We start from the raw sequence: 11,791 nt of genomic DNA, 5'->3' as shown, positions 1-11,791 counted from the left end.
ATTGTACAACATCGATGAACAATAGTGAAATCATAAAACCTGATAAGGACATGAACTTATAAGGAACATACAACAATAACTCAATGAATACATAAATCAAAAGAACAAAAACCATACAAGGATTAGTCCTCTCAATTAGTTACGTCAAATGAAAGTAATTGCACATTGACACAAAATAAATCAAAAACATATGGAGGACAAAGGTTAAGTAGACAAGGACGACAGAAACGGTTGTTGGTCATTGATATAGCTGTATCTTAAAGCAAAGGCCTTGTAAATAAACTTTCCAAGCTGTCTTGTCAAACTTACAGTGGGACCAGACATTAATTCCTTGAACTTGTGTGGGTCCGGTCGTGTGGCGTAATATTTTGGCAGGTGTTGTATTCTCAAACTATTTAAAAATGGGCATTCCATTACAAAGTGATATTCATTTTCAATGATGCCTTCCTCACATAGAGGACATAATCTATTTTGCCTGTCTATATTAGTATGCCTACCTGTTTCTATGCTTAGCCCATGTGCAGCACATCTCAGCTGTGCTAGTGCCTTTCTGTGATTAAAAACATTGATTACACTCAGATACTTTTCTGTCTTAAATCTGTCTTTGATTAAGCAATATGTGTCTAGCCTATTAGTGTTTTCAATTTCATAGTTCCATCTTTGAGTTGCCTGTAGTTTGGACCTTTTTCTAAAGATTTCAAAAAATACTTCCTTATTACTTACACCTTGGCCATACCATGCTTCTTGCAAACCATGAGAAAACAGCAGCAGCTTTACCTGGCTTAACCAGGACTTCCTGTCCACCTGGTCAAGTTCGTATAGTAATTTGTAGCATTTCCTTGTATATCTGTTCTCATTCATCTCTAACACTTTCACCCAAAATTTAATAATTCTAATTTGTCTTTGTATATAAAGAGGGTGTCTCCCTAATTCTCCTCTGACTGCTGTATTTGAAGCATTTTGTCTAACTCCTAGATAATACTTACAAAATTTGTTGTGTATTATTTCTAGTTGTTTACACGGATGGAACCCCCAAATTTCGCACCCGTACATCATAATAGGCAAAATCATAGTATCAAACAATTTAAAGACTAACTCTGGGGATAATACACCAAACTTGTGGATCCTCTTCTTACTCCTACATCGTAATACAGCCATTGGACAAAATTATGTTTACACATTAAAATACTGCATCAGAAACTATTCATACAGTGCCTCCCAGTTTTTCAGCTTATCTCGCATCCAGTCTAGCATCTCATCTACATGCAGTTTGGATATGGGGTTTCTATACATACCACAAAAAGATCTGTACTCCTTGCCTGGTGGAAAATCCAACACATTGGCCTGTTCATATTGAAAAACAAGCCTCTGTATGTCGGCAGTGTGATCTGGCTTGTGGTGGTACCCAATTCTTTGCCTTACACCTAGGTCTGTGTCAACACTATGGAGCAATTTCTGCAACTCTGGCTGCACATTTTTTAATTCAGATTTGGTTCCAAGTGCTTGAGGGCGTGTCGCACCTGATGATGTCAGAATCCCAGCACTTGATTGGTTCCTCAGCTTAGGCGTTGGGGTGGCAGGGCAGCAGTGTGAATAGTTTCCTTTGTTGACTTCGGGCATATATGAGTGCACCAAGCTATTAACAGGGATGTTTGGTGTAATGTTGGCGATCTCAACCCATTCCCATTTTAACGATACATCAGAGAAACCACCATCCTCATCAGTCCACTGGATTTAGAGACAAGATTGAAGTCATGAAATGGAATTGAAATAAGACAGCTCACTGCTACTCTCTACCAGCCTGAATAACAAGCATCATGGTTAAGAGTTGATAGTTGAACATTATTGAACTCTTGTAATGGTCCTGTTTTGCACGGTAAATATCCACATACTCTGCTAGTTGCCTCGAGTAGTCAGAGATCTCGTTGAGGACAGGTTTAGGTGCATAGCTGGTGTTGTCTGCTGACGTCACGTTTGTACCAGGCTGGTCGTCTGTCAGATCCAAGGGGAAGCACTTTGTCCCAGAACCTAATTATAAGTGACAAAGAAAAATAAATGTATCAAAATGCTACATTAAAAAGAAGTTGAATTCATTAAGTGTTGAAAACGTTAAAAACAAAATGTTTTCCGACGTACCCTAGAAAAACCTGCCGACCCTAGTTTCAATGGGATAACCATCAATTACCTAGCAATTTTAGCTCCCCTCCCACATAAACGAGGTCATAGTCCTCAAACATCGAAGCCACATAGCTCCGGTCCAGTTGTTGTTGTCACATGGAATCCTGACAAATTAAATTTTCGGTCAACACATATATGTCGATGCGCCAGGGATCCTGAGCAGCAGAATCTCTTGATGTCCTTTATCTGACTTTAGGTGTATAATATTGTGACAGGCTCATGGTGCACTTTGCACAAACGGGTTATCATTCATGGTGTTAATGAAATGTTGCAGGTGATCTGCTAAGTTCCCACGTTGACCAGTGATCTGCTGATCCATCCTCTTCTCATATACTTTCACATTTCCCGGAAACCAGCTTTCCATACAAGGTGCCTGGTTTCCTCCAGGGTGGCTACACCTTTATTTTTTTTATTTTTATGTATAAAACTGTCCGTCCAGAAAGGGAAATGTTTGATTACCGTACAGTTATGGTTGACTGTGTTGTTTATTTTGGTGTATTTTGATGTTTTAAGTTTATGTCGATTTGAGCTGTAAGTAAATCTTTCATCTCGGCAAAAGATGTAGTTGTGTTCAGTCTGAACTTCGTCTGGTATCGTTACCCAGTAATATATAGACATCGCATGTTAGAAATCATGATGAACATACTTGTTCTGGTGTTCCACCATCATGTCAATCGACTTGCCGTACCCCTCTCTGCCATGGGTGTTGACAGTCCTGTTGTTGGTAGCCAGGACAGCCACTTCTTCAGACCAGTCGACAGAAAGTTTGGCAATGAAGTTGACTGCTTCTGTGCTGTACTGGGACCTCCCGGTGCCCAGAAATGTGGGGAGCCAGAAACGCCAATGTGAACGATGACAGAGCCGTTGCAGTGAACCTCCTCTTATATGAATAAACATTTCCTTTCTGTTCTTTATTTCATGAAGTTCGCTTTCCAGGGTCAAAGTTTTTGTTCTGTGGTAGGATTAACAACATTGAACCTAGTACCTTATTTCATGCCATCTTCGACATATGGGTTTCTTTGAGCAGAGCTGAGGAAACAAGCTGAAAGACGTAGTTGTGTTCAGTCTGAACCTCGTCTGATAAACGCTCTTCCTTAGAAATACGTGTATTATTCAAACTTAACATCGTATTCTAATGACAGTTGGGCATATTAATAATTGTTATCTTGTTGCAATGAAAAAAAAAACACGAATAACTTACGGTGGAACTAAATCCTGGCCTGTCGCCATTTTTTCCTCGCAAAGTCCCGGATAAGCTCGTCTGGGCTGTCGAACATGAGGTTGCTGCTAGCGTGACGGGCAGCCAGTTCCTCCAACCATCCGACATTTTTGTAGATACTGGGATATATATATGACTGCGCGAAAGTGAGATGGAACATGTCGGTTGCCATTGTACCTGTCAGTAGTGTTGTTGGTTTACTGTCCTTACGACCACACATGTTGGCTACCGAATCCAAGCCCATGACGTTAAACATTTGCCAGTCGCGAGGAAACAGTCGGTAGCGCAAATTTCGCTGCCACAGTGAGGCAAACTCGCTATCTTCGAGAGTGACGGACACGCCTGTGTGAACGCACATCTTTCTACAAACTTTCTTCGCAACTGCAAGTCGTCAAGTGTCCATAATGGATCTCCATCCGGTGCTGCTCCGACTTGGTCCATCTGAGTAGCGTTATTGGCGGTGCTGTCGCTCATCTTCGGTCCGAAATATTCAAGAAGTGTTCTCACTTCGAATGGGCCCTTTTCTTCGTCACTGGTGGCATACTGCGCCTTGTCACTGTCAAACGCCGTGGCAAAATGTGCCCAGTCAGATCTGTAGACTCTGATAGGATCGCCCGTTTGAACTGGGTGCTATCACTTGCAACTCGTCCCATGTCCGTTTCGGTAAGCTCAAGCCAACAGCCAACTTCCCAAAGTAGAGCTGCCTAGATCACTTACTATCGAGGAATGCCCATGTGTCTTGAATATTGGCAGTACCTTGATGTTGTCATAAAGAAGGCCTGTCTTGCTGGGGTGTCACCTGTGATGACAGGTTTAAAGCACCAGTAGGTGCTATCGCCTTTCCTAGCTCGTCCCCCTACCTCCCCCTCTTTGTCGGCCTACCCCCTTCGTAATGTTCTCAACAGCAGTGCAGGCATGGCATGAATCAGATGAATGATCTAGCCAGAGGTTGTTCACCACCAAAACCAAACATTTGTAACTTATGGATTAGAAGTAAGCGTGGAACAGAATCAAACGTTTTAGAAAAGTCAAGCATGTGCACTTGACCAGCATTATTAAGAATTATCGGCACCCACCCCTTATTGCGTACATGTATACATTTTCTAGTTCCATTTACAGTCAACGTGGTCATGATACACAGGCTGCTGGTGGATCGGTTGGCTACATGCAACAGCCGGCTGCCAGTCATTCTTCACTGAGCGGTTTCAGGTTATTGGAACATATAACCTTCATGTACTCCCACTGGTTGGCACTGAAAATTTATAAGAAAGGAGTTAAACATATATTTGAAAATATAATTACATCTAGAAAATGGGTTCTTAGTCAAAGCTGAATTACTATCTGTGATATAAATTGAATTTGTGACAGTAGGATCTCTTCTTAAAAGTAATCTTCTAACTTTTCTTGCAGCAGCCGGGTTTGTTGAATGTGCCCTGTTCGTTCAAAGGCCCGATGAACTATCCCCTGCAGCTCGTTGTCAGTATGTCTTCTCACAACATAAATCGCTGCGACGGCTCCCATAATTCGTCTGATTTGCTTTCTTGTTGTGAACCCACACCTATATAAACCCTAAGATACCACTTTGTGAATGAAAAAAATAAAATAAATGTTTGTAGTTTAGCTGGTTACTTAGTACATTACAGGTTGAAGCTTCAAAATGACTCCTGGTGAGGGAAAATCGTTTTTGTTGTGAGAAGTCATGGCGGCCGTTTGTGGGAGAGTCTTCTGGCGTTGAACGTGTCGGGCCGAGGTAAACGGTATTCTGGCCGAAATCCTCATCAGTGCCGGTGTTGTGTAATCATTGTTGACTTTTGTTTGCTGTTGTGCCCAGCGTTATTTGGGATGTTGAAGGTTGGACCGCATCCATGTACGCTTGTAGGGTCTCTCCCCTGTGAATACTAGTGCGAATGTGGGTCTTAAGATGACTCGTCTTGTTGAACTTCTTACCGCATTCCTCAAACGTGTGTAGGTCATCCTATCAATCGTCATGCTTTCTGTAGGGAACAGTGGTATGTCTGAAAATCATTCTTTCCTCACCTTTACTAGATTCATTTGCACTGTCAGCTGAAATGTTAACTGTTCTGTCTTTTTGGACCAATGATTAAAATGGTTAAAAATTATGGTTAAAATTGAGTACACGAATGCAATGTAAAAACATATGTCTGTATTTGCTGCTTTGCACACTTTGTTCATAGACTGACTGGCAAGAGTAGAACAACGATATGATAGCAACAACAAACTTCAGCACTATTACATCACTACTTCTAAAATACCATGCAAACTTCATTTTATTTGATTTCTCAGCAGTCCTTGGCGCACTTCACGCCAGTTTATGGACACTAACGACGACTCGAGACGGAGCTACGGGTACTACAGTATTTAATGCGGTCACGAACAGTAGTTACAATTGGGACAAAGATGGCGGACAAGACGCATGCGGTCGCATGACCCTGAGATCAATGTATGTGCCTTTATTCGTTGACGTCATCCTCCGCCCGCCCCTACCCCTCCCTCCAGGCCTCGACGCTCCTCGTCCTGAATGAAGACATGAATAAATCAATACATGAATAAATTGATAAATGAAGACATGAATAATCAATACATGAATACATTAATGATTAATAAAGCAACACATGAATACATTAATAAATCAACACATGAATAAATTAATAAATCAACACATAAATCAATCACGAATAAACGCACAAAGGAATGAATAACGACACCTCCTCCGCCCCACGGGCCCTGGGTAAGCCCGGTTCCTCCGACACCTCCGACCGACGCGCCCTGGGTAAGCCCGGTTCCTCCGACACCTCGTCCGCCCGACGGGCCCTGGGTAAGCCTGGTTCCTCCGACACCTCGTCCCTGTCCCTGATCCGGCCCAAAACGGAGCCACTCGGGGGCGAAGGTCAGCGACGCGGGAATACTATCCTGAGAAAAAGACGAAATGAATACGGGTTAGCGTTTTCTTGTAACATTATAAGAAGGTCAAACGTAACATCATTGGCACATGAAATATTCAAATGCATCCTTGGTTTTCCGAAAATATTTCATCTTCTTGGATAGCTCATCGAAAATTGTACTGCGTCATAAACTCCGTTATTAAGGAATGTCACAATCGAACGCTTCAGTCATTCAATGTATTAAAAGCAAATAATATGGGCTGTTAGGAACCGCAAACAATAACACATCCCTAAAAGGGAGGTTTAAAACCTTAATGTTAGTTCACGTCAAAATAAAATGTCATAATTGACCAACCTTTGCCTCTCTTCCTCCTCCGCGGCCAGCCGCTGACCTCCGCCACCCCTCTCGCCCATGTCGATGTCGACGTCCATGCTGCAAGAAATAGCCAAATTGAGTCATTTCATATATTGGTACACAAATGAAACGGTACAAGAAACGTGACTTTCTTGTACGTGCCCATGTGCAATGTGTTGCACAAAGGAAACATCGATATTCTGACAGTGGACAAAATGCAAATTTCCGTTTTTACCTGTAATACACTGTTTTTCGCCTTAAATAGTTCATCAGTAAGTTTCAGTGCAAACGACAAACAGTACAAGACAGCAAATAATACTTCCTCTTGTCTAGGATTCTTTGGCTCTGCCATCTCGGAATGAAATCATGCACACTGAGCGTGTTATTTATAGTGTCAGATTTTGGGAACGGAACCTGATTGGTCACGACAAATTTCATAAAGTTCATTTTACAGGAGAAGCCAGACTGAGTGTGCTTGACAAATTTTCCTGTGGTGACTGTCAGTGAAGTGGCTGCAAAACTGCCTGGGAACCAGGTGCCTTTGTTTGGGAGACTGACTGTTGTATGCACTGTAGAGATCTCCATGGCAACTTCCTGAACTGGGGTACCTTCTGGCTCATCCTACTTTTAGCCAGCAAACTGCTATGAGCCTAACCTCTACTTTGGAGAGTACTCCACCACCTCACTTCCTGTCGCAATCTCCCTACCCGGCAAAAATCCCCTTCTCGTCACACCATTCTTCTTTGGCACGCTTGAATTGATCTTTGAAGGACTGTATCCACTGGAGTTCATACATCTGGAATGGGCAGTCACGGTTTTGTGTCACTTTCATGGCGTCTCCCTTCATTGTGCAGTCCATGAAATATGCTGTACTGTCCCCTACCCAAGCACATAGTTTCCGGACTGGTTTGCTGTATTGGACATTGTCCGGTGACAGGTCGATCTCAACTTCCACTGGACATTTCCTCCTCAGGTGCATTAAGTTCGACCCCCACGTTGTTCCGTTTGTTCCAACGTACGCTTTTGGATGAATTTCTGCCAAGGGCATATCATCAGTAGACTTCAGACAACTTTCTCTGCCCGCATCAACTGATTCTTCCCTTATTAAGGCAACCTTTCAGAGGCGCACAGATAGCCTCCTAAGTCTGGACTCTAGAAGACTTAAAATGCTTAGAGTATACAAAGAATTTTCATTCAGACGGCATTCTGGTTGATTGTGATTTTTTGTGTGAAGAGAGTTGTTTCAACCAACTCTCCGTCGATGCTCATGTCCTCTTCCTGCAAAACCCATGTTGGAAAGGCAATAAAGGTTTTATGCTGACCTAATGATCCTATTAGGTCTTTTTTAATTCACACCGGCAGAAAAGAAAGAAAGAAAGTAAAGCTTTGTGTTGGGAACAGTGGTATGTCTGAAAGTCCTTCTTTCCTCACCTTCAGATTCATTTGCATTGTCAGCTGATAACAATGTTAACTGTCGCTTTTGTTCCTTGCAGTTGTTGTTACCGTTACCGTTGCTCTTGCAACTGTCCTCACAGCATCCTGTGGTGTATTTTTTACCAATCCAAGGTGGATGTGGAGTTTTGCCTGGTCCGAGTTGGGCTTTTTAACACTTGCCGAAGTCTCATACTGGGACATGAGCCACTGTCATTGGAGGAAGAACATGCTTATAAAGAACTACAAAGACTAAATACCGAACTATATATTATTAATGTGTCATGCGACATAGAAGACCTTGTGCCGCCACCTGGTCCCGGTTAGTCATTCGGCTGCGCCGCTGTCACTGCTCTGTAAATCAATCAGTGATTGTAATATATGTTGATCGCACCACCACTCCTACCACCCCTTGTTCCCCTCACTTCCTGTAGACCATAGTACGGCTTCTACACTACAAAAAATGAATTTTCTTATCTTTCTTGTTTTTTCTTGAACAAAGAAAACTAATCTTTCAGCAAGAATATTATTCTGTATTCAAGAATCCCTGTTTTGAGAAAATTCAAGAAACCCATATTTTTCTTGTGCTAAGAATTTTTTTCTTATAGCTAATGGACCAAAACTTCTAGAATAGTTTTCTTGTGTTCAGAATCTATTTCTAACACATGCATGCTGAAGAATGAATTTCTTACATCAAGAATGAATTCTTAATCTTGCATGAAGATTGAGGTTCTTGTATGAGGAATTACTTTCTGTCTGCAAGAGTAAATTTCTTATATGTAGTACAAGAATCGCTTTCTTGCATGAAGATTGAGCTTTTTTGTGCCTGCAATGCCATTCTGTCTTCAAGACTAAATTTCTTGCAACTACAAACCTAGAATCAGTTTCTTACACTAAGATTAACATTCTTATATAAAGAGTACAAACAACTCAATGTTGACATTTATGTCAATACATGATGGCAATCATATTTATTATCATCAATATGATTCATACAAGTTTTGTGGTGTTTTCCTCGATTACTCATTCCTTACCAAAGATTGCAAAAATCAACCATTTTGTAACTTACGCTTGCTTATTGACATTTTTTCCTGATACAGTACCGTGCAGCCAACTATAACTAATTGTCCTTATCTGAAACCATTAGAGCTACAATGTTGCCGTTGCTGTATTTATAATGAAGAATTCTCCTTGTTAAGGGCTTTTCCAAAGTTGAGATGGGATCATGGGAACATCCTCCTTGTACCAGTAGGTTTCTGAGCCTAGAACAACACACAAAGACCATGAATGATCATCAATTCTTATATCGCCCCCCTCCCCCTGTAAAGGCCAACATCTCTATACATTTCCTTCCTTACAAATATTATAGTCAATTCTTTGTATTTTGCAGAATTTCATGCACTTTACTTACATATTCTGTAATTACTGTTTGGTTTTATGATAAACATCTACAGAAATAGTAGCTTTGGAAATCGTATTCCAAGTACGATGGCTAACATACCTGCATGGGGGAGGGGGGCATCCGGCTTGGCCTTGGCTTCGGTAGCATTTTGAAACTCTAAAAAAGCTAGCCACGTTGTATGCAAGGTCCCACATGATGCAGAAAATCGTCTTTACGAAACACATCATATTTGTTCCCTGTTAATGTAAGAACTAAAGGACATTTGAGGCAAAAAAACTACAGAGCTGGAGCACTGTGACTTGCAACTGTGACTCCCAGTTCAAAATCGCAGCAAAGGATGATGGGAGTAATTTCCCATGATCCTTAGCAAAATGAAGAATCTTACTGCAAGAAAATATTTCTTAACTCTCGTATTGGGAAAACAAAAGAAAATCAATGCTAGCTCAAAATTATTTTTCATATCTTGATGCTCCAATTGTTTAAACGTAGTTGTCAATAATATAAGGAGAAAATTATACTTTTATTGTTTTCATTAAATATTATTAAGAAAAACGAGAATCATCTTTCTTAGATTTTCTTGATAAGAAACATGATTATAACATTCAAGAATATTCTGCTAGTCATAGCTTGTTTCATAATTTCTTGTTTTTCTTATTAGTATTCAGTCAAGTGAGTTCTGAAAAAATATCTCCTTACATATCATCAAGAAAAACAAGAAACGTCTTTTCTTAAACTTTATGGATAAAGATAACATTCAAGAACATTTAAGAATTTCATGCTAGTTATAAGTTGTTTTGCAATTTCTTGATTTATTTGCAGTATTTGCTCAAGAAACTGATTAAAAAACTATTGCATTTCCTTAAGTTATAACATGAAAACCAAGAATTACGTTTCTCGGACATTCTACATTGAGACAACAAGAAAGTTCAAGAATCTTATTCTGGTAAAAACAAATCCTAAAGAAAAAACTGGTATAAGGCAAGAATAATAATCTTCAGGATAGATTCTGCAATATTTTCCATTTGAACAAACAAGAAGCAAATCTTGTGTGAAGACTGGAAAAGAAAGTTCTACTTTAATTTCTTGAACATTCTTGCTCAGTGATCATTATATTAGAAATATTTTCTTCAGTTAAGAAAAAACAAGAATAGAAATCTTTGTGTAGGAATTAGCATACAAAGGTTTTACAGGAGGTTTCTTGCTTTTCTCAACCTTTCTTTATACAAGAAACTTTTTCTCTCCGTAAGAAAAAACAAGAAAAGAAGAAAAATAAGAAAAAAGATTTTTTGTAGTGTAGAGTAAGCATTCTCCCTGCTAGTGGAGTTGGGATTTGCATTCTCGCTGCTGCCCCCGTACAGTAAAAGCGTTGAGTCTGGAAAGCAGGTCTGCAACTTCGTCTTGAGGATACCCAATGTATAGTGATGAATGCACCATCATGAACTTAGTACAAGATTTCCCCATGATATACAGATATGAATGTTTCAATATGTATTGTGTACAAGGTACATGGGATTTGTCTATATGTAGCAACGGAGCCCTCTCCCAAACCATATTTATAAACCGCGAAAAGGAAAACAAAGTTCCTGCTCAGTCCTGGAAAGCGGTACAGGGAGGACAAAAGTTTTACTGGGAGATGATGTTAGCCATTTCCCAAACCATCATCGTTCCTGTCCAGGTGGCAACCTGTTTGAAGAAAACTGAACGCCTTAATGTGGGTTCACATGAGTTTGTTTATTTTCCGTCCGCACGAGGTAAATAAAATGTTGTCAATATGCATCGTCATACACTCGATCAAACGTACGAAATATTGATGACCAGTCTTTGTGTTCATTGTAGCAGGTTGTAGGGACACCCTCTCACACAGGTGACTGCAACTGCATGATTCATTAAAAACTGGCACTTGCAGTAGAGTGCTCCTATCAGGGCGATGAAACCGTCAACGACTGAATCAGTTACGGTCACTGGCTTACCGTTCTTTATTTCTTTATTTCTTTATTTGAATTTACCACATGCAAAAACAAGTGGAAGGGAGGACAAAACAGGTGTATCAACACCTTTACAAGTTGTCCTCCCAAACCTGAAATGATAATAGAAAACAATGCGAAACCAAAATCAAACAATAAACATTAGACATCAAAAGTCAGTAGACATGAATATATAATACGGTGACAATTATACACGGAATTGATTATATACAAAAGCGTTGACCACAACGTAAGCCTCGACCCCCCCGACGTGTTCTTTACAGCCAGGAATGCTGTCCTTTTCTTGTTTTTCTTTGCCTCCTCCGAGACGCTGTCATT

At 40.4% G+C, this 11,791-nt stretch overlaps 1 long non-coding RNA gene across 1 annotated transcript; it reads right to left on the bottom strand.

Annotated features, from left to right (window-relative positions):
* Window positions 1-9,039: 9,039 nt before the first annotated feature.
* On the bottom strand, window positions 9,040-10,675 carry LOC118407770. Its single transcript, XR_004830186.1, has 2 exons — window positions 9,588-10,675; window positions 9,040-9,348 (listed from the first exon to the last, which is right to left on the bottom strand). It is a non-coding gene; the product is annotated as an uncharacterized LOC118407770 (long non-coding RNA).
* Window positions 10,676-11,791: the final 1,116 nt, after the last annotated feature.

The sequence above is a fragment of the Branchiostoma floridae genome, unplaced genomic scaffold (genome assembly GCF_000003815.2).
Source record: "Branchiostoma floridae strain S238N-H82 unplaced genomic scaffold, Bfl_VNyyK Sc7u5tJ_1457, whole genome shotgun sequence".
Taxonomy (NCBI): Eukaryota; Metazoa; Chordata; class Leptocardii; order Amphioxiformes; family Branchiostomatidae; genus Branchiostoma; species Branchiostoma floridae.
The sequence above is the reverse complement of the archived record's forward strand: the minus strand, read 5'-3'. Positions and strand labels throughout refer to the sequence as shown.